The sequence below is a fragment of the Lissotriton vulgaris genome, chromosome 6, assembly GCF_964263255.1.
Source record: "Lissotriton vulgaris chromosome 6, aLisVul1.2, whole genome shotgun sequence".
In the NCBI taxonomy this organism is placed as follows: Eukaryota; Metazoa; Chordata; class Amphibia; order Caudata; family Salamandridae; genus Lissotriton; species Lissotriton vulgaris.
Window position 1 is genome coordinate 583,843,885 of NC_141694.1, and position 22,740 is coordinate 583,866,624.

General features: G+C 46.1%; 1 protein-coding gene across 2 annotated transcripts in view; it reads right to left on the minus strand.

The window, feature by feature from the left end:
• The window catches only part of SNX14 (sorting nexin 14), a 1,106,650-nt gene that overhangs the window by 946,130 nt on the left and 137,780 nt on the right, over positions 1 to 22,740 (minus strand). The gene's annotated exons all lie outside the window — the stretch shown is intronic.

Here is a 22,740-nt window from a genome sequence, read left to right on the forward strand (position 1 = left end):
GGCTGCTCAAACACACTAACCCCTAACAGAGCACTCTGGGAATGCATAGCAAGCCTCCGACAACTCATAAGAGAACCCCTAGACTCTTTCCATGGTATATCAGATTTTTTATGTATCCGATAAAGAGCCAGCTTCCTATATTGGTGGTGAAGCAATGGTATAGAAGACTTGTTGATATGTGATTCCACTAAGGAATCATAAATTGACTTTAGGTAAAAACATTTTTTCAGATTTTTCAAAAATATTTAAAATACCTCTTAGGACCTTGGGTCTAGTAACCCAATAAAACGGTTTAGAATTTAAAAAAGTTAGGCTTTTCAGAAAGTACTTAGCTTTTTGTATCACTTTTCTAAAAAGGTCCCAACTAAATTAAAGCCATGGATGATGTAGCAGGTTCATCCCAGCAGCTAAACCTGGGGCCCTACAAGAACCTTAAGTTGGACAGACTTAAGACACTCTTGCAAGCGTGGAATCTTACCATGGACACTAGGTCCACAAAAGCACATCTGCAAGCGTCGAACCTTACCATGGACACTAGGTCCACAAAAGCACATCTGCAAAAGTAGCTTGCAGAAAATGCTAGGACGAGGGCAAAGGGAGAAGCCCCCCTTGCAGAAGGGGAGATAGATACTGAAGTGGATGAAGAAGAAGATGATCCCAGCAGCAATCAAACAAAGCAATACCACTGAGAGCACTCCTAGTAGTGTCTCAGAAGAGATAGATACTGAGGATGCAGATCTTCAGACACTAGCCAGAAACTGCATAAGCGGCTTAACGCCTGGCTATAGAAGAGGAAAGGATAGAGATAGGCCTAGCAACTACCTCTTGTTGCAAATTATAAATAGGGGAAAAGGTGTTGACCCTAAAATCCCCAAAGGGATAGTCCCAAAATACTCTGAGGGTGGGATCACCAAATGGTTACAGCCTTTGAGAGGGCCTGTCAACAGAGACAGCTAAATAGGAAGTAATGAGGGTCTCTTCTTATGGGGCTGTCCTCAGGAAAGTGTATGCATAGGCTGCTGACACTGAATGAGGCAGATACAGAGTCTTATGACCCCATAAAGGACACCCTGCCCGAACCGAGTGCGAAAGAGAAATCCAAATGGCTGCGAAGAGAAACCGTAAACACACCACACATGGGCGGCTAAACCTTCTGCAGACTTTCGGAATTAACGCTTCTTCCCCTCCAAATGGCCTTCTTTCCCCATTAAATAACAGTCTTTGGTGGCTTAATTAAAAATGTCAAATGGGGCAGAATAGGCGCACTTTCCGAATCAATATTGCCCAGGGCTGTGGTACAGTCTGGCAACCAAACTCTCCTCTGTGGAAAAAGAAACACGTCATTGCCCAGAGTCCACTGTGTGACCCGCCCTGGACACTTAAGTCACTGCTGGGGTTCCAGCGCCCCAAGATACTATTTCATTCTGAGTCGTTCACCTTCATTAGGCGTTCCTTCACAAGGTGACCCAAAGTAAGCAGTCGGGCCCAACATACTTCACATTCACTACATCAAATACTTAACTACTTAAGCCGGCGCTAATTACTAGGTGACCTGTTCAATGGATAGTGTTTTGTCTAATGATTTATGTTATTCTTTGTCTGGTAAGGCTAGTGTTAAGGCACAAGTTACTTACTTTTGGTAACGTTATAGCTGTAAGAAACATTAGTAGTGATAGATTCATTACCTTAGAATGACCCCCAGGCGTCAGACTGGGACCGGAAAGTTTTTTTCGCCAGCATTACCCCTGAGCGTCGGTAGGCGTCGTCGTGCGGCTCCGCGTTCGTCGTTGGCACCGGGATGACGTCGCCGCAGCTACTTAGACGCGTTGACGTCAGTTCTATACACAACTTTCCGCACCAGGAACGCAGAGCCATGCAAGAAACTGACCACTGGTGCCATGAAACAAGGGTTAACCTTAACCCCAGAAATCAATTTGCAGAAAGGGGAGGATGGGTGGGGCGGTAAGGAATCTATCACTACTAATATTTCTTACAGATATATGGTTACCGAAGGTAAGTAACTTGTGCACCTGTAAGAAACACGTAGTGATAGATTCCTTACCTTAGAATAGATACCCCAGCAATACCAACCCCAGTGGTGGGTCTGCACACCAAAATCACACAACAAAGTCCTGGAGAACAGAACGGCCAAAGAAGCCGTCTCTCTGGACTTCGCTGTCCAGGCAGTAGTGATTGGTAAACGTGTGCAGTGAGGCCCACGTAGCTGCCTGAAAGATGTCATGCAAGGGAACTCCCAGTCCCAGAGCAGTAGTGGCTGCCGTCGCCCTGGTAGAGTGGGCGCACAACCCCACCGAAGGCTCCTTTTTTAGCCAAGGAGTAACAAGCCTTTATGCACAGAATGACACACTGAGAGATGGTCCATTTGTGCACAGCCCGACCTTTCGTGGCGCCCATGTAGCCAACAAAGAGCTGGTCATCCACCCGGAACTGTTGTGTGCGGTCCAGATAGAAAGAGAGTGCACGTTTTGGGTCCAGGTGGTGGAGCCTCTCTTCCTCTTTTGATCGATGCGGAGGCGGAAAGAAGGTGGGGAAAGTGATGGTAAAAAAGGCAGTGACAACCTTCGGCAGAAAGGAAGGACGAGTCCTTAGAACAACTTTGTCTGGATGGACAGAGACAAAAGGAGGCTTAGAAGAGAGAGCCTGGAGTTCACTTACCCTTCTGGCAGAGGTGATGGCAACCAGAAAAGCAGTCTTTAGAGTGAGGAGACGAAGAGGGCAATTGTGAAGTGGCTCAAAGGGAGCACACATCAGAAAAGAAAGAACTAGATTCAAGTCCCACTGAGGCATCACAAAAGGAACAGGAGGAAATGTGTGTGATGCCTTTCAAGAATCCATTCACAACAGGGGACTTGAAAAAGGAAGGCTGATCTGGAAGCCCTAAAAAGGCGGAAATGGCAGAAAGATAGCCCTTATTAGTGCCCAGAGCAGAGCCCTGCTGGGCCATAGAAAGAAGGAACTGAAGGACTTCTGCAAGAGGGGCAGAAAGGGGATACAAAGCCTTTGCTATGCACCATGCCCAAATTTTTTTCCCCCTGCAGGCATATACCGTTTTAGAGGAGGGACGCCTAGCTGCCAGAATGATATATCAGACTTCGGGAGGCGAGTCAAAGGGAATCAACTGTCGCCACTCAATCTCCACGCATGTAGGTGGAGGCTGAACAGGTTCGGGTGGAGAAGCGTCCACTGCTGCTGCGACAGAAGATCCTCCCGAAGAGGCAGACGGATCGGGGGATCGATGCTCATACTGAGTAGCTTGGGATACCATACTCTTCGAGCCCAGTCTGAGCCACAAGAATGACTTGGGCCCAGTCGCGCCGGATCTTCAGCACTCTGAGCAGAAGTGGTATTGGTGGAAAGGCGTACGACAGACCGCAAGTCCACTCGCGATGAAAAGAGTCACCGAGCGAGTGCTGCCTCGCAAAATTCCTACGTGCAGAAGTGATGACATTGCGCGTTCTCTTCGGTGGCGAATAGATCTAAATAAGGCTCTCCCCATTGCTGAAAGAGACCTCGCGCCACGTCAGAGTTCAGACGCCATTTGTGATCCATTATGCACCGGCGGCTGAGTTCGTCCGCCCTGGCGTTCAGAGGACCTGCCAGGTGTTGAACCACCAGGGATATGCCCTGATGTTCCAGCCATGTCCAGAGACAGAGGGCCTCTTGGCAAAGGTTCCACGACCCCATCCCGCCCTGTTTGTTGCAGTACCACATGGCGGTGGTGTTGTCAGTGTACACCTGCACTACGCTCCCCCATAACAGAAGGAATGAATGCCTTCAGTGTAAGTCGGATCGCCCGAAGCTCCAGAAGGCTGATGTGGAGCTTGGACTCCGCCGGAGACCAGAGGCCTCAGATCTCTGCCTCCCCCATGTGGCCGTCACATCCCAGAAGGGACGCATCCGTCACAGCTGTATGTTCCGGTTGGGAAAGGGAAAGGGATCTGCCATTTACCCAAACACGATTCGTGAGCCACCACTGCAATTGCCATGCAGTGCCCTCCGAAATCTGGACGTGATCGGACAGGTTGCCCTGATGCTGTGCCCACTGGAACTTTAGGTCCCACTGCAGAGCCATCATGATCCACCAGCAAGATGCAGGAGGCCATCAGACCCAGTAGTCAAAGGGTCATCCTGACCGAAACCCGGGACAGAGGCTGAAAGATTGGAATCATAGCATGAATGTCCCGGACGTGCTGCTCGGGAGGATAAACCCAAAACTGCGCAGAGTCCAGAACCACTCTGATGAAAAGGAGCTTCTGTGAGGGTATCAGGCGCGACTTCGGCACGTTGATGGAGAACCCCAGCAAATGCAGGAGGTCGGCCAGAGTCTGGAGGTGGGACACAATCTGGAGGTGGGACACAACTGCCTGGGGCGAATCCGCCTTCAACAGCCAGTCGTCGAGACAGGGGGAAGACTAAAACCCCTGATCTGCGCAGTTGAGCAGCGACCACCGCCATCACTTTGGTGAACACCCGAGGGACGCTGGTAAGGCCAAAGTGGAGCACGGTGAACTGAAAATGCTCATGGCCCACCGTGAATCGCGGGTAGCGCCGGTGGGCAGGCAGGATGACAATATGGAAATAAGCGTCCTGCAAGTCCAGCGCCACCATCCAGTCTTGCGGGTCTAGGGCAGGCAAGACCTGAGCAAGTGTGAGCATCTTGAACTTCTCCTTCCGGAGGAAGCGATTGACGTTCCGAAGGTCTACTATATGATGCAGGCCCTTGCCCTTCTTTGGAACCAGAAAGTAGTGGGAATAACAACCACAACCTACTTCTGGCGTCGGAACACGCTTGATGGCCCCCTTGGTCAAGAGGGACGCAACTTCCTGCTGGAGAAGCGCCAAGTGATCGGCTGACATGCAGTGGTACTGAGGTGGTATGGCTGGAGGGGTTGTCTTGAAGGGGAGAGAGTAGCCCCTTCGGACAATTTGCAGCATCCACTTGTCCGAAGTGATGTTGCACCAGTAGTGGACATGATGGCGTATTCGTCCACCCACTGGCATCTGATGGGTCCGACAGGTCGCACTAGGAAGACTTCGAAGTGGATGCCACGGGGGTGGAAGTGGACTGACCCGCCCACTGGCCCCCTGAACTGCCTCAGTGGTTCCCAAGTCCGCGACCACGCTGAGGTTGTTGCTGCTGCAGTCTTTGGCTCTGTGAACGCTGTGGGGCACCCCTTCCGTGGCCACGAAAGGAACGAAAAGCGGAAAGCTGAGGAGGCCGCGCATCCAAGAGGCCCAAGGACTTGGCTGTAGCCCGGGAGTCCTTGAAGCACTGCAACGCAATATCTGCCTTATGGCCAAAAAGGAGTGGGAAACACCCGTTACAACGAATGTATTAGTTTGCGCTGCAATCGCAACGCGACTTTTACATAGCGGGTTTCGTTACAATGCATGCTTTCGGGACGCATGCTACAACAACGCGAATACATAGACATCGCTGGCGATTGCATCGCTGGGATGGGGTAGCATGCGTCCCAAAATAGTTACTGTGACATTTAGCACACAACCACAGAGCACGCAGACAGCAAAGTGTGTAAACAGAGAATTTAACACCGCAGCATGAACAGAGAATTTCACACCGCAATAAAATTACATTTATTCTTGCGATTGGATCGCTGGGATTGGGTAGCATGCGTCCCGAAATAGTTAATAGAGAGTCTGTAAAATGACATTTAGCACACAATTATTTACGACAGAGCACGCAGGACAGCAAAGTGTGTAAACAGAGAATTTAACACCGCAGCGTGAGCACGCAATTAATAGAGAGAGAACCCGAGATTCATAGAGATTGCGCAAAGAGATTAATAGAGATTGGGCAAAGTGTGCACAATTAGCGAACTGTTGCTCAATGCCTAATGTATACCCTCTGCCTGCAAAATACAGATTGTGCTAAGTGTGTAAAGAGACAATTTCACACCGCACTAAAATAAAATGTATTCTTGCTCAGTGTGTAAACAGACAATTCCACACTGCACTAAAATAAGATGTATTCTTGCTCAGTGTGTAAACAGACAATTCCACACTGCACTAAAATAAGATGTATTCTTGCTCATTTAGACAGAGGACGCAGGACAGCGTACTGTTGCTCAATGCATAATTTATACCCTCTGCCTGCAAAATACAGATTGTGCTAAGTGTGTAAACAGAGAATTTCACACATTTGGTAGTAATAGACAATAGGGATGTGTGCTACATCTTGACCAGTTCTACATTTTGGTCAGCTGTAAAACTAGAAACTGTCGTTTCCTTTTATTGTCATCAAAAAGTGGATTTTTCTTACCTGAAAACACAGCTCAGTACATAAATAATTTCTCACTGACGTAGAGGGTGTTCTGCAGAGTATGAGTTGAATATTGCCAAAGCTGACTGAGCCTTCCATCTTTTCAGGTTGAGAAAATAAGTAACATTAGGGATTAAAGGGATAATATTAAGATATGTCATTTACAGAGTGCTGGTGTTCACTTTGAATATAAAGTCTATTTTAGCCATTTTTCAATAGGATACTTGTCTCTTTTTTAAAAGTCGTGGATGTTTTGTCAACTTAATATTAAAGTTTACATCTTGTGGGCGTTGCTTACACCATAACAAATTAGTACTCCCCACAAAGTAAACAATCACGTAGCGTGGGTGTCTGTTTGCATACGTTTTGTCTAGGTGAATATAATTGGCAGTTGAATATCTGTGCGTGTCTGTAATCCTCCTCCCTGCTTCTAATGCTGGCTTTGATCCCCATATGCATGTTATCCGTGTATGGCATCTTGTGTAGTCTGTCTGTGCTGTACAATAAGCAGAACTATTGGCTTTGACAATGTTTGTTTACTACTGTGTTTCCCAGCGACGAGTAGTGTAGAATAATATGCTTTCTAGATTCAACCTTGAAAACGTTTCTTCCTTTATGGCTTGTATCATTTAGGTGAAGTGTTCACGTCAATAGTGTCACATTGTAAACGTTCTGGTTTATTGACTAGGACTACAAAGTAGCTTTTCATCCTAACAGATGTAAAAGGACATTGCTCAAGCCTCTGCCGTCAACACGAGTATATTATAGCGACTGTTGCAGCTCTTGTGCTGTAATTAATTCTGAAAATTAACGTTTCCTTATCAAAGACCTCCATTACTTCACAACATAAATGGTTGATGAGGCTGAAAAGTAACACATTTTCCATTCTTGCATTGATTGAGGAAAACATTTATAGTCAGAAACTTCGATTTCTACACTTTTAATTGTAAGTAGGACGTATACAAACCGCGTTGTAAAGGCCTGCGACTTCATGTTCTACGGAGTCATGCTCGGGCAAATAGAAAGCAACGCAATCGCGTTGAAACAGATATCTATGTTATCGTACACGATGTAATGTTCTGTGCGAGGTAATACACACGGGGTAAAAGCACGCAATCACAATGTGCGCGATGTATCGTCATACATCCAAAAGGCGTATGCCATCAAAGGGCATGTCCATCAGAGTTTCTTGAAATCCCCTGAAAAGCCAGATATCCTCAACCAGGCATGGCGCCGAATCGCCACCGTCGTGGAAATCGCCCTGCCCAGTGAGTCAGCGGTGTCCAGCTCACAACGTATGGTGAACTTTGCTGCGTATCTCCCGGCCGCAATAGCCTGGGAAAGTACTATCTGGGCCTCCTCCGGGTAGTTAGGCAGCACCTGCGCAACCGTGTCCCACAGAGAGTGGGTATGACGGCCCAAGAGGCATGCGGTGTTCACCGACCACAGCCCTAAGCTGGCAGATGAAAACAGTTTCTTACCAAACTGATCTAGCTTCTTGGATTCCCTATCCGGTGGTGCATTAGGGAACGCACTCTGGGATGCAGAGGCTTGGACAACCAAGCTCTCCAGGGTGGGATTTTGGGTGAGGTAGAAGGGGTCGCCCGGAGCCAGGCGATGGCGTCGGGCCATGTTCCTATCCACAGGAGCCCCTGTGTAAGGCCTGGACCAGGTGCCCAGAAGAATGTCAAATAGTGCTACATTAAAGGGCAGCAAGGGCTCCGAAGAGGTAGCCACCAGTTGGAGGTTAGTCCTGACGGCCACCGTAGGGAGTTCGAGGTGGAGAGCCTCGGCCGCCCTACGCAACACCACTGCGTAACTGGCTCCCTCCTCCGTAGCCATGGTGGGAGGAGACAGCATGCCAAGGTTAGGTGAGGTGTCAAGACCACTGGCCCCCCCAAATCCTCTGCCCAGTCCTGATCATAAACCCAGTGCTATGCTAGAGGGTACTCAGACCCCTCGCAGTCCTCCCCTTCCTCCGAAGTTTGTAGAACGGGCTCAAAATAAGGAAGAGGGACATAGGGCACAAAAGGGCCCATCGGCATCGGGCAATGTCGATCCAGCACCGTTTCCGGGTTGGGGCTGAAGCGGTGCCAGGGAGACTGGCGCCAGTGGAGGTGTCACTAGGTTAACTGGCATCGATCGGGATCCGATCCCGGTTCCTTGGGGGACCTGCGGTGCCGGGGTTGGAGCCGTTGGCGACACTGGGCCGGAGCCACCAGAGGTGGCAAAGCAGGACCCCCAGTCGGACCTGCGGGGTCCTCGGGCGCACCGGCGGGGCCAGACGGCCCAAAGAGTCGGGCCATTGCAGCAAGAAACTCTTGCACCTTTGCAGGCGTCGCTCCCGCACCCGGGAAGGGAGGTAGACTGGGGCTGACGTCGCAGGCTCTGTCGGAGCTGCGGGGTTGATATAGATAGAGTAGTCCCTAACCAGATTAGAATTGGTACAAAACTTCTAAAGAACAATCAATGGCAAAAATATTTCAAAAAACACTATTGTTTATTCACATAGTGTTCATATGTATTTCATTATATTTTCCTTTTTACATTATTGGACACATAAATAACATTTTGCAGTGCCCACTATAGGAGGGGCGGGAGGGTTAGTGTAGTGATCGGGATAAGTGCAGATGGGTGAAGTGACAAGTCAATTGTAAATTCCTTTTAACAATAGACAATGGCTTCTAAAAAGAGCCATACAAGAGTACATCCAGAGATCTGTTGGCATTATTATAATGGTGTTCAAGTGTGGGTCACGCACTCCTCAGTGAGAATTGGGTAAACAGGTTGTGGTGTGCATCAGAGATATCACCCCCTGACAAAGAAGGTGTGGGAATCCAATTCGTGGTTAGTGACACCTGGTGTAGATGTCAGCTCCCTGAGCACAACCTTAATGGAAACAAGACGTGTTTCTATATCATGTGATTCAGATGTCACCAAAAAGATTGAACCAAAATTGTTGAATTTTATCTCATGTTTAATTCACATGAATTTTATCATTATCCATGAAGTTCCATAGTTTATGCATATCCAAAATCAATACATGGTGATAGTATCCCAATGCATTTCGGACACATGGTCCTTCGTCAGGGGAATCCTAAATAAAATGAAAATGAAGCAATCTAAGTATAATTCACCGGGTAGCAAGTTTCCACAAATAAAATAATGCTCTAACAGTTATGTAAGTGTTCTACCTGTGGTACTGATAGGTGAATATAGCGTGAGCCCAAGAGCGTGCATTCCATGAAGTAAATCCCACTGTCCACACTCGTGCAAAACAGATAAAAAACAGCGCAGTTTGCGGTTTGAATAGGGTGATAAATCAAATCAGTTTGCCCAAAGCAAAAAAGATGGTGCGGTCGCCATGTGCGGAGGATAGTCCAAGTAATCAAACAAACTAAGCGTGATAGCCCACTGTTAAACATTCAGATACTGAATTATAGACGTTTGCTAAGAAATGAAAATGAAAACGAAACGCGTCTGCAGCAGTCACCGTGAATAAAAAAGCATCTCCGTGATAAAGACATCGGTGCGTGATATCCCAAGTAACAAACATAATTACCCAAGTCTGTGCACTTACGAGAGATTCAAAGCAGGATAGCGCGTCTAACCACTGCGCTCTTCGCCATGTAGTGTATGCAGTAAGCGTTCAATGTGTGCGGAGGTAAATAGAAAGCAGTCAGTGTGCATAGAAAGAAGACTGTGTCAAGGCGGCCATGTCGGAATGGTGAAACGGAACACCGAAAAACGAATGCTAAACATGAACTGATAGTGTGGGTAATGCAGAAGGTGAAAAACGGGAGGTGAAAATGCAAGGGTAGTAGAATGAAGCAGTTATGGTGATTGCAGGAGGGTGTAACAATGAACAGGTTCAGCAGATCAGTGCAACAAATCTACCCTTGCATTTTCACCTCCCGTTTTTCACCTTCTGCATTACCCACACTATCAGTTCATGTTTAGCATTCGTTTTTCGGTGTTCCGTTTCACCATTCCGACATGGCCGCCTTGACAGTCCTCTTTCTATGCACACTGACTGCTTTCTATTTACCTCCGCACACATTGAACGCTTACTGCATACACTACATGGCGAAGAGCGCAGTGGTTAGACGCGCTATCCTGCTTTGAATCTCTCGTAAGTGCACAGACTTGGGTAATTATGTTTGTTACTTGGGATATCACGCACCGATGTCTTTATCACGGAGATGCTTTTTTATTCACGGTGACTGCTGCAGACGCGTTTCGTTTTCATTTTCATTTCTTAGCAAACGTCTATAATTCAGTATCTGAATGTTTAACAGTGGGCTATCACGCTTAGTTTGTTTGATTACTTGGACTATCCTCCGCACATGGCGACCGCTCCATCTTTTTTGCTTTGGGCAAACTGATTTGATTTATCACCCTATTCAAACCGCAAACTGCGCTGTTTTTTATCTGTTTTGCACGAGTGTGGACAGTGGGATTTACTTCATGGAATGCACGCTCTTGGGCTCACGCTATATTCACCTATCAGTACCACAGGTAGAACACTTACATAACTGTTAGAGCATTATTTTATTTGTTGAAACTTGCTACCCGGTGAATTATACTTAGATTGCTTCATTTTCATTTTGTTTAGGATTCCCCTGACGAAGGACCATGTGTCCGAAATGCATTGGGATACTATCACCATGTATTGATTTTGGATATGCATAAACTATGGAACTTCATGGATAATGATAAAATTCATGTGAATTAAACATGAGATAAAATTCAACAATTTTGGTTCAATCTTTTTGGTGACATCTGAATCACATGATATAGAAACACGTCTTGTTTCCATTAAGGTTGTGCTCAGGGAGCTGACATCTACACCAGGTGTCACTAACCACGAATTATTATAATGGTAACATCACATTGCAACCGGTGTCCAAAATCACACTCTGGTTATGGGTTCAATTCTGAAAGTCAACGTTTCGACCCTAGTTGTAGGGATGTTGCCCCTTACATGGCGGGTCTTCTTCAGGACAAAGGGGAAGGGGTGGGCATGTCCTAGAAGGGAAGATTATTAAAATTATTAAAAGTTCACTTAATGGGGTAATGTACACAGAGGTACATCGTGATACATCATACAGTGGTCCAAGACAAGCCCGACCATGTTGAATAGGGATTATAAAGGAGCGAAAATGCTGTCTGATGTGGCCCGAGCTGACTGAGTACTGTCTAAGGTCACTCGGATCAAAGAATTGATTTGTACAATTGAGAAAATCAGATTGAGAAAAGTCATTAAAAACGGTCTCAAAGGAGATATTCAAGATATACCTGGTTTATGAACATGGGATGGACACCACTATGTACTTAGTGGAGAACACTGTATGAACGCTATTAATGATCCGTAAGATTTACCTTATGTTCCGATCATGGAGCTGCCTCAGAGTCAAATCTCCTGAAAAACATTATATATACACTAATTGTTAGGTTTGTGTCTTAAAATCCCTATCGTACAGTTTAAAACGGGGATAAACAGAGTTGGTTTACCTTACTGGTGATCAGTAGGTCCTCATTGTCGTTAAACGCCTAGAGGGAACGAAAACGGGCCTTAATTGTCATATTAATCACGCATTACTCAGTGAAAAATCCACGAGTAGAAACAAGGGAGGTTTACCTGTTTAAGGGCGCGCAAGCTTGAGCCAGGGTCCGTGTTACTTCTTGACTCAGCCGCTGGGGATGAAAATCGGAGCAAGATTTAATCTCCCGACTACCCGCCTAAAATATCTATTTATAAACGGAGTCCAACAAAATATACATATATATACTAGCCATGGGTACCTGTGGAAATTGGGTCATGGATTCGCGTCCCCGGCAGTCTCCTGGTATATCGGGAGCTCGTCTTGTGTTGTTTGCCCCGTGTATGAAGAAATGTGCAGACTTCGGCATCACATGATTGCGGTAATGATGGTAGAAAGACTATGGCCACATCTCTATGGTTACCTGGAGTAGCCTCAGAAGAAAGAGGCATAGTAGAAGTTTGTATTTCTAATCGGTGGACAGACAATTGAAGTTGAACCTATATTGAGGGATCTATATTGCGCGCACCTAAAATGTCGACAAAGGGACCCTTATTAATTATTCAGGAAGTGATTCGATAGTATTTTCATACGGTGGGATATTGGCCATTTTCTTAAGTCAAATACAGCGTATAATGACAGCCATAGGTGGAGTTTAACCCGTATTTGATTAGAAACATGACAGTTGTGTCCATATTCAATTATAAAGTTTTCAATAGGCATATCAACTGAAACCCCGTGTTGTCTCAAAACTGGACCACGCAAATGCCTCACAGGGTATTAAGGTAGTCTAGAAACTCAATATGTTCGTGTTCGTATGACTACTTTACATTCAATTACCCAGAGCGTATGGAAGACATTCAAATATTAACATGCAATGATTCACAGAAATGCATCAGATAATATTATTATTCCCACATTCATGTGTTGGTAAGCTCGACCACGTAACTACCTCACAGGGTGTTATAGTAGTCCAGAGGGATGCTAACCAGAACTTTTCCTCGTTGGTTTGTAGGCCGCCTAACTACAGGGCGTTATAGCAGTCTATACAAACTGGAAATTTGTGTAACGTCAATAAAAATAGACAGTAAAAAATGACTTACAATTAGTTGATTAGGGTGAGGTTGAGGATATGGAGAATCTCAGAACCCTATAATATGTGTGGAAGTAACTTATAGGTAAGGTGACATGTACACAAAATAGTTGCCATTTGTATGAAACTACTGTCCAATTCATTCAGTCCCTCATTGATAGAATTGAAGCGGGTTATCCATTTCATCTCTCGCAGATTCAACAGTGAGCTGATGTTGCCACCCCTGGGTGCAAGGTTCTCTTTCTCCAAAACGACCCATTTAAGACAATCCGGTCCATGTCCCTGTGTTTTGAAATGGTCCACCATTGGGGCACCCACTGTTTCACATCTGATGTGGCTGTTGTGCTGGAGAATTCTTGATCTCACTTTCTGTTGTGTCTGCCCTACATATATCATCTCGCAGGGGCATATGATGCAGTAAATGACATCCATGGTGTTACAATTTGTCTAGTCCTTAAGAGTGATTCGTTGATGTTTGAAAAGAAACTCTTTCATTTGGATGGTATTGGCACAAGCTTTACAATTACCACACCTGTGGTGTCCAACGATGGGTTGTAGATTCCACATCCCAGTGAAAATACTATCGAATCACTTCCTGAATAATTAATAAGGGTCCCTTTGTCGACATTTTAGGTGCGTGCAATATAGATCCCTCAATATAGGTTCAACTTCAATTGTCTGTCCACCGATTAGAAATACAAACTAATACTATGCCTCTTTCTTCTGAGGCTACTCCAGGTAACCATAGAGATGTGGCCATAGTCTTTCTACCATCATTACCGCAATCACGTGATGCCGAAGTCTGCCCGTTTCTCATCCACAGGGCAAACAACACAAGACGAGCTCCCGATATACCAGGAGACTGCCGGGGACGCGAATCCATGACCCGATTTCCACAGGTGCCCATGGCTAGTATATATATATATATATGTATATTTTGTTGGACTCCGTTTATAAATAGATATTTTAGGCGGGTAGTCGTGAGATTAAATCTTGCTCCGATTTTCATCCCCAGCGCCGGAGTCAAGAAGTAACACGGACCCTGGCTCAATCTTGCGCGCCCTTAAAAAGGTAAACCTCCCTTGTCTCTACTCGTGGATTTTTCACTGAGTAATGCGTGATTAATATGACAATTAAGGCCCGTTTTCGTTCCCTCTAGGCGTTTAATGACAATGAGCACCTACTGATCACCAGTAAAGGTAAACCAACTCTGTTTATCCCCGTTTTAAACTGTACAATAGGGATTTTAAGACACAAACCTAACAATTAGTGTATATATGTTTTTCAGGAGATTTGACTCTGAGGCAGCTCCATGATTCGAACATAAGGTAAATCTTACAGATCATTAATAGCGTTCATACAGTGTTCTCCACTAAGTACATAGTGGTGTCCATCCCATGTTCATAAACCAGGTATATCTTGAATATCTCCTTTGAGACCGTTTTTAATTACTTTTCTCAATCTAATATTCTCAATTGTACAAATAAATTCTTTGACCTGAGTGACCTTAGACAGTACTCAGTCAGCTCGGGCCACATCAGACAGTATTTTCGCTCCTTTATAATCCCAATTCAACATTGTCGGGCTTGTCTTGGACCACTGTATGATGTATCACGATGTACCTCTGTGTACATTTCCCCATTAAGTGAACTTTTAATAATTTTAATAATCTTCCCTTCTAGGACATGCCCAACCCTTCCCCTTTGTCCTGAAGACCCGCCATGTAAGGGGCAACATGCCTACAACTTGGGTCGAAACGTTGACTTTCAGAATTGAACACATAACCAGAGTGTGATTTTGGACACCGGTTGCAATGTGATGTTACCATTATAAGAATGCCAACAGATCTCTGGATGTACTCTTGTATGGCTCTTTTTAGAAGCCATTGTCTATTGTTAAAAGGAATTTACAATTGACTTGTCACTTCACCCATCTGCACTTATCCCGATCACTACACTAACCCTTTCCCCCCCCTCCTATAGTGGGCACTGCAAAATGTTATTTATGTGTACAATAATGTAAAAACTAAAAAGGAAAATATAATGAAATACGTATGAACACTATGTGAATAAACAATAGTGTTTTGTCAAATATTTTTGCCATTGATTGTTCTTTAGAAGTTTTGTACTAACTCTAATCTGGTCAGGGACCACTCTATCTATATCACGTAACTACCCAGGTCCCTCTGACCCTCTGGGCTGACCCCCCATTCTGTAACCAATTTTGGAGCTGCGGGGGTGGCACCGCCCGCAACCTCAGCCATGACAGGCGAGGGGAAGTTGAAGAGGGACGATTTTTCTTCAACTTCTTCTTGGAATGCTTCGACTTGCCTAACCCTGAGTGCGAAGACTTAGATCCAGAAGAATGATGGTGACGACTCCGCGACCGGTCACTCGACCTCCCAGGGGACCAGAACCTCGAGCAGCTCGAAGCAGACTGCCGGCCTTCAAGCAACTTTCGGGACTGCTCCCGCAAAGTCTTCGGCACCATGGCCCGGCAGTAGGGGCACGACTTGGGGATGTGGTTGCGCCCCCGGCAGTAGAGACACACGCGGTGTGGGTCCGTCACTGACATCATGCGGTGACAGTCTCCACAGTTCTTGAACACGAACAGCCCTACAACGCCAGGAGTCGATCGACTCGATAAGATGAGGTAAAAGGCCTAAAAAAACTCAGTCAAAAAGTGACTGGGGGTACTTGCTCTTCCCGCTTGCTGGCGCGGAAAAAGAAAGAACTGACATCAGCGCGCATGGGTGCGTCTAAGCAGCTCAGGCGACGTCATCCCGGTGCCAACGACGCCAAAGATGCACGCAGAGTAGCACGATGATGCCTACCGACGCGCAGGGGTACTGCAGACGAAAAAACTTTCCGGATCCAGTCTGACGCCTGGGGGTAATTCTAAGGTAAGTAATCTATCACTGCGTGTTTCTTTTAAATAATGTGTCACTCACATGATTATATGTCATACATAGGCCACTCTTTTGATGCGGTTCCGTATAAGCTTCCGCGGCCGTGCCTCTTTTTTAACACATCACAATCCACAGTTAAGAGCTCCCGAGTTTCCTATGTGTGAGTGACCTATCCAAGCATTCTGGGATCTGTAACATTGTTTATTCAATGCTATAATCAGGACGAGTCCCAGAATGCAAAAAAAAGCCTGGACCGCATGTACTACTCACATAAGGACCTTGGAAACTTGAGAGCTCTATCGGTTTTAACTAAAGCTCAGTCTGGCAGCCTTACCAATTTGGCTCATTTCTTTTCTCACCTTCACAGAGTAAATCAGGTCAGTCACACCTTAACTGTGACAACACCCTGGACTTGGAAATTGTGCATTTTCCCCTCAAACACCTGGGGATAAAGCATGTATTCCAAATGCTCTCTGAAAGTGATGGGACAGTATAATGCAAAGTGCCTGGAGGTGCAAGGGGCTCGTGCGCCTGTTTTCTATGACCCAAAGGGTTCTTTGCTATTACAGAAAGGAACACAGAAGCTTGTGAGGCACCTCCAGTAACACGGGTAGTGCTGGTGTATGTTTAGCTCTGGTGGTATGCCAAGGAAGCTTATCCTTATTTGCATAGGGGAGTGTCCCACACAAAAGAGGGGATACTTTTCAACTACCATAGTACGGGCTTGCGAGAGGCCCTCAGGGGGCGCACTTACAGTGCATCCCATAGCAGTGGCACACAGTCAGTGCACCCACCGAGGGCACCCCATGGGCGGTGCCAAGGGGGTTCAGAAGATACCTCAGTTACCCCATGTACCTGTCTGCAGGTGGGTCCCTGACCCCCTTTTAATGTGAGTCTGGGTCTGCTGCCTCAGTGACAAGAGGACTTTAAACATCTGTGCCCGCGCCCCCCTTTCTCTAAGCCACTGGGGAGGGAGATGATTGACTGTACTGGGGTGCAATGTACTGGTCTGTCCTGGGCTTACCCAGCTAAAGGTGTGGGGCACTGTACCCTAATGTGCAACGGCCCATTCCTTTTTCTGCACCTCCAAAAAGTGGTTCGGCTAATGCTCTATTATTTGTAAAACAAAATCCCTGCTGTGGTCATGTCAATCAATCAGCATTTGTAAAGCACAGCTCTGCCACCCCTAGGGGATCTAGGGCGCAAGGTCTTAGTCGTGTCCACTCCATGTCATGTCACACCATGATTACTGCAACATATACTCCGATATTCTCACACTGCTACTCTCACCTACACAGCACTCTCCTCTGAAAACTCAAAACTATTGTTTTGCCTGAAATCTTATGAGCATGTCACTCCAGTCCTGAGATCACTTTCACTGTTTCTAGCTCAAGCAGTTCAAAACGTGGCAAAAAGCGCAGTGGCACGTATTACCAGGCAGTGGGAAGGTCTTTAAAGTTTAAAGTTAACTGGTTCAATTTCTGTTAGTTGTTACTTCATGTGAGTACTAAACTGGTACTAATGAGGTTAAACCTCTGCCCAGACAGTATTAATCGGTGTAAAAATGTCAAAAATAAGGAAGTAATAATATCAAAAATGTGTTACACCATGCCAAATAATTTACGTTTCTTTGCCACATAATTTAGTCAACCCTGCAGTATAGAGCCAGTGGCCCTGGATTAGGGGTGCCGTAGCGCTGCTTTAAGTTTCAACGAAGGAACAGGCACCACTCCCCTGTGTCTGGCTTCTGCACTATCTGCTAGGTCATGGTGTCCATTCGCTATAGCGCTCCGAGGCACCCTTAGTTGGTCAGCAGCGTGTTACAGAAAACCCATATAAAGAAAGCGTTATACTGCTCACTATTGGCACCCCTCTTAAAACATGGAGAGGGGCACCATGGTCTGTTCTGTGTTGTATGGGCCACTAGCATCCACATTACACGGAAAACCTTCATTTCAACACACACACTGATGTTCGTTTAAAAGGTAGGACAGGTTGCCGGGCCTCGTGACAAGGGGTCACTTGACAGCTATGAGTGCCCAAGACTGAACTTGTTGCATGCTTCACATATGTGTGTAACTTGTCTGAAAAAGATGTGGACCTGGAGATGGGCACGTGGAGGGTGGGAGGTAACATGCGCAGGGGGCACCAACCCTTCAGGGCCCCCAAAGCCTTCCAAGGGGCCCCATTCCACCCAAGCTCACTGAATATTTGTTGGATATGGGACACTCAGGGCCCTCTTTGCATTCTGCAGGGGATGAGGGGGCATCAGTGGACAATTGTGCTGCTAGTTATGGACTGCTGGGAATTCCTTCTAAGGGGAGACCTGCCTGTGCCAGGGAAGAGCCCTGTCTTCCAGAGGCGCTGCAGCAGGAAGGGCACAGCATGGTTCATGGAACTTCCTTCGTGTATTCCAGGAAAGCTGTAACAAATGCAATCGGTGCTCATCCAGAAAGAGGATGGCGCAGAGACGCCTTACAGAAAACACCTGCAGCGGCTCCCAAGCGTCCCCTGTGTGAATGTTCCCATGGTGCGCTGTTGGTCAGGACTGCGGATAGCGATTATTGAGAGACGCTCCCAGGTCCGGCTGCATTGTTGCCAGACACCCGTAGAGAGACAGAATGGCAGCTCATTCCGTGTGTCCAGCGTGGTACTTTCATTTAGTAAAACAATGCATTGCGGGGCTTGTAGTTTTGGTTCTCTACAAAAACACGAAATGGACTAACAGAACAGACATTCATTTGAAAAAGTAACATGCTGTCGCCATTATGCCAACGAAAGCCGCTTGTTTATATTTGCATCGCGCTTTCACTTTAAGTGAAAGCACGATGCAAAAATAAACATGCGTGTCTCTGCAGATCTCCATTTGCTTGGGGTGCCACAGCAAACCACAGGAGAAATGGTGACCCACTGAGAGGTAAGAGAGAGAGCCACTGCTCGTGCCTGCACTGGCTGGTGCCCTGCGCGTTGCCATACGCATGCACAATATCCAGTCCAGGTGTGCGAGCCAGAAAGGAGACAGGGAGGGGAGCAAAAAGCCTCACTGCAAATCAAAGGCGTGGGTTTAACAAAGTGTAATGCGTGCCAATGAAATGCAGAGGCGGAGCTTCCACGCCACTACAACAAGCAAAACGACAAGAGATCTTGTAAGCAAGCAGCGCATGCACTGCGACGCTAGCGAGACCTCAGAACTAGGTGGCTGATTGAAAGGTAACAAAAAGCATGATTATGATGGGCTTTACAATTTATGGATGAAAGAGCATCTGTTAAGTAAATGTTATCAAGATAAATTACATCAGAACCTGGTAGATCCAAGGCCACTTTCTCCTCAAGTGTTGGGGAAGAAGGCAGACCACTGTGTTAATACAAGGGTGACCAAAAGTACCACTGGTGGCGGTGACCATAAGAAAGGGGTTGCTAAGCCCCCACCCCCAACAACGAAAAGATGGTGATGAAAGCAGAGAAAAAAGCAAAGAGTCTTCAAAGGGTGCCCAAAAACCTGTTCAAGAGGGTGGGCCCAGAAACTCTACACAATCTATGGGTGGATACGAGGGTAAGAACTAGGATCCCAAAACGGTGTCATGATTGTAGAGCTCTTGGACACCGAACTGGAGACGTTAGCTGTCCTAACAAAAAGAATGCCTCTAGTGCACCTGCAGTAAATTCCCAGATAGGATCACAGGTGAGCCCTGACCATGTCAGCGAGCTCACAGAGGGTGGGGTGGATGCAGCTGCCCTGGCTGTCTGGCCCAGTAACCTGGAGAGAAACAGACAACAGCCACATATCAACGGGGTTAACGTTGAAGCACAGAAAGACACTGGAGCTAGTGTCACCATGGTGGCTGAGCAACTGGTGTCCTCAGAACAATACATGACTAGCAATACATACAGTCCTCGATGCTGATAATCAGAGTAAAGCACATCCCATGGCAATGGTATCCTTAGAATGAGGAGGGGTTACTGGCCACAAGAGAGTGGTGGTGTCTTCTGTAATTCCAGTACAGTGTCTGCTATGCAATGATCTGGAGTCCTCAGCATGGACTGGGGTCAAAAGAAAGAACCCTGCAGCAATGCTGGGGTACACCTGAATGGGTGTGTGTGAAAACCAGAGCACAGTGTAGAACCCAGTTTGAACAAGAGTTGGAATTTGGGATAATGGTCCAACCTTCCAAGAAAGAAGGCAGGAAGATTGGGAAATCAGCTTCTAAATAGATACAGGATCAGGTTCCCTCCGAAGGAACGGAGCACCAAGAGCTGGGCCTTACATGGCATAGTTCTTGGGCCCAGGTGAACAGTCTAGGAAAGATCTGTGTCACAGGCAGAGGACCTGTGGCAGTCTTGAAAGCCTGAGAGAGCAAGCTGCTGATCAGGAAAAAGGGGATGTCAGTGGCTCCCACAGGACCTATTGGGAGGAGGGGTTCCTTTACACTCAGGCCAGAGACCCCAAACCTGGTGCTACTAGAAATATGGTAGTGCCTCAGCAGTTTAGAGAGTTTCTCCTCATATTGGCCCATGACATCCCCCTAGCTGGGCATTTTGGCCAAACCAAAACATGGAGTTAGTTGGTGAACCACTTCTACTGGCCCGGTATGTCCCAGAAGTCACTCACTCTGCGACAATATTGCAAAGTTTTTTCTAAAGAAAATTGAGGATATATTTAATGGAGCTAAGGAAAAAAGGGGGTGGGGACCACCCCTTTACTCATCTTTGGAAACCTAACTGTTGTATAACATTTTAGGACCTATTGTAATTTTTCTGATTCATGCACTTACATAGGTATAGATCACCATATCTTTATATAGGCATAGAAATCAAAACCATATTTAGACATAGCTCAAGCAGTCCAAATATGGCAGGGCTACTTCCACTAGTTCCGAAAATCCACAATGTTTTCTTGGAAAACTCTGCTTCAGCAGCTAGGGACTTCCCCTTGCTCAAATACTGACTTGTCCAAGAACTCATGGAGTTTTCAAAGAACTGAGACTCTTTAATGACGTTATGTCCACCTTTACGTCAAACTCGTTACCTTCAAGGTATAAATATGCCCACATTTTGCCTTAGCAAGCACACGGTGGTTTGGAGCAGTTCGACTATCTACTTGCCCGACGCACCCTGCTACAGCAAGTGCCGAAGGAAGCAGACCCTCCAGCAGACGCACTGAGAAAAACACTGTCTTTTTTTCTGCCGAGAAATCCAGCACCAGTGTTTCCAAGCTACCCTTGCGGGTTGTTGGGAAATCGAGTCCTGAGACTGACCTTCATTCTAAACCAAGGTACGAATCTGATTAGACCCTTAGAGAAATCTTGGATAGATTCTTGGCAAAGAATACTACATTTATGCTACATCTCACTTACTCCTTCCCTCGTACTAGGCTTAGGTTCGGTACATCAGGGTAGGCGTATTTTAGTCGCACCAGTTGAGTACTTTTTAGACTATTATTTATGTATGTATTTATCTATGGTCTAGGAACCATACAATGCTCTTACAGTATTATTTTATTCTACTCTTTTTACTGTATGCATTATATTTTGCAACCAGTATTACGATTGTAGCAGTTCATTTCTTATGCTTGAGAAAGAAGACTGTTCAATTAATACCTTTTATTTGTAGTACAAAGCTTTATTTCGATATAGAAATATCTTAAAAGCACATAACAATAAAAATACAATTCATGTTGTTAATAAAAACACTTGATAAATAGTTAGAAAGACGAGTTAAAACGTTATTAAACCATTTACAGCTTTGAGTTAAATGAAAAAAGAAAAACAAGGAATTGCCTAAAAAAGGGTTCATCACATAGCTTTAAATCTGATCACCCACGCCCAGCTAAGAAATTTGGCTACCCCACACGCCAGTACTGTATTAGGGTTAGATTGTAAGATTCTTAGTACTGGGGCATAGCCTCTGGTCTCAAGTAGGCGACAGACGGTTTTAGCCATTTGGATCTAGGCTTATTGTAGGCACTGCAGACAAAAGAAACATGTGGGATAGTTTCCAGTTCAGTGCTGCAGTGCGGGCAGGTGGCAAGCGTCTGATAGGGGGGTTCCCATTTAGAGGTGCGTTCACGGACTGGTATGGTTCCCATTCTAAACTGAACATATAAAGCCCTATCTTTAGGTTTTCTAATAAAGTCCATGTAGGGTTCAAGCAGGGGTACGGTCTTATGCAGTCGAAACTCGTCAGTGAGTCTGCCCAAGTTATCCGCTCTAGATTCTTGGGCCTCGACCCACCGCCAGTAAGCCCGCTTGACTTCCAGTTTGGATAATGAAGCACCGGACTCCCACGCCACCCATAGGCCAATGGCCGTCAGAAGTTCCTTCATTTTAGAGAGCCAGACTATTTTGTGTGACCCCTGCAAGCTCATGACTTCTTTAAGGCCGTCTGCGTAGCTCTCTAGCTCTGGTGTGCGCCACAGGCGAGCCCAATAAAGAAGCGGACGAAGAATTATAAGATCTTTAATAGATCTGCGTCCAAGGTCGTATTGAAGGGCTTGCTAGGGGTACTCCTGGGGATGGACAATAGCTCCTTGTAAAATTTGTTTTCTGCCATTACGAGGGGGTCAACATTATTAAAATCCCAGAGCTCTGCCCCGTACAGTGCACTGCCTACTGCTTTTGCAGAATAGATCTCTAAAGCAGGAGCTATGGGTCTTGATACTGAGGATCTGTGCTCCCTGCTTATGGCGCCCACAACCCGTTTATGGTTTAAAGCCATTTTTTCAATGTGGGGGTTCCACTTGAGTTGGTCGGATATCCTAATCCCAAGATAGTCGAACATTTTGACCCGCTCTAGTGGCTCTTTGTTAAGAGTGAGCGTACGATTAGCTTTTCTACTGGGATTAAAATAGAGGAGTTTGGTTTTAGAAGTATTAATAGCCAAGCCCCTTAGATTACAG